The sequence below is a fragment of the Nannospalax galili genome, unplaced genomic scaffold (assembly GCF_000622305.1).
Source record: "Nannospalax galili isolate Female #2095 unplaced genomic scaffold, S.galili_v1.0 scaffold137, whole genome shotgun sequence".
Lineage (NCBI taxonomy): Eukaryota > Metazoa > Chordata > Mammalia > Rodentia > Spalacidae > Nannospalax > Nannospalax galili.
Window position 1 is genome coordinate 794,855 of NW_008340203.1, and position 915 is coordinate 795,769.

Genomic DNA, 915 nt, shown 5'->3' on the forward strand with positions numbered 1-915 from the left:
GGGTTTATACTGAGTTCAATATTGTATAACTGTATTAATTCAACTGTGAATTCAGCCACTTTTGAAAGAGATATATCTTATCTCTGGAGATTGTTATTGAATATGTTAAAGCTATAATGAAATGCTTGTTCTAATCATGTGGTTATTAAATAAATTTTAAAAAGAAAATATAAAAAAATTTTAAGAGTTTCAATAACAGGATAAAAGAAATGGGCAAATATGCTATTAGCACATAGATCCTATAGCCTATGGCATAGTGAAGAAAACAATGAAAATTTTAAAACAGAATCAAATGTTAAACTTGAATAAATTTGCGAATTTACAAAAAAGAGTAACTTAATGTATGAAAGACTTATTTTAGATCATGGTTTCAGGGGACTCAACATGTAGTTGCTTGGATAGAAATCATGATGCAAGAGTTTGCAGAGATAGAAAGTGCTGAGAAGTACTCAGTAGTGACTGTGAGTACTTAGCCTTAAATAGGACCTCTATATCAATTCCCAGCCCAGGGCTCTGGGAGTTCTGAGGAGGAGTTCTGTTAAATGTTGCCTTCTCGACATGAGCTAGTCATTGCATTCATAAACATGCAGCATCTTGTGGTTACCTGCACAAGTTAAGTGATCCATATTATACCAGGTAGCTGGGGATCAATGAATCAGGTCCATGGCCCAATTTTTCTGGTGCGAGAGCTAATGTAATCACAAGTATAACACAAGAGATTGGGTGTTGGAAATATGTGTACTTCAGGTTCTTATCTAGCAGTGGAAATATCGACTGCTCTCATTTTCATATCACCTTTTATTAACAAGACTCTTCCTAATACATTGCCCACACCACAAGTCAAGCCTCAAGACCAGCAGTAGGTTTCAGAGCCCAACTAAATGATGTGAAACCTATGATCGCAACTAGTTAACT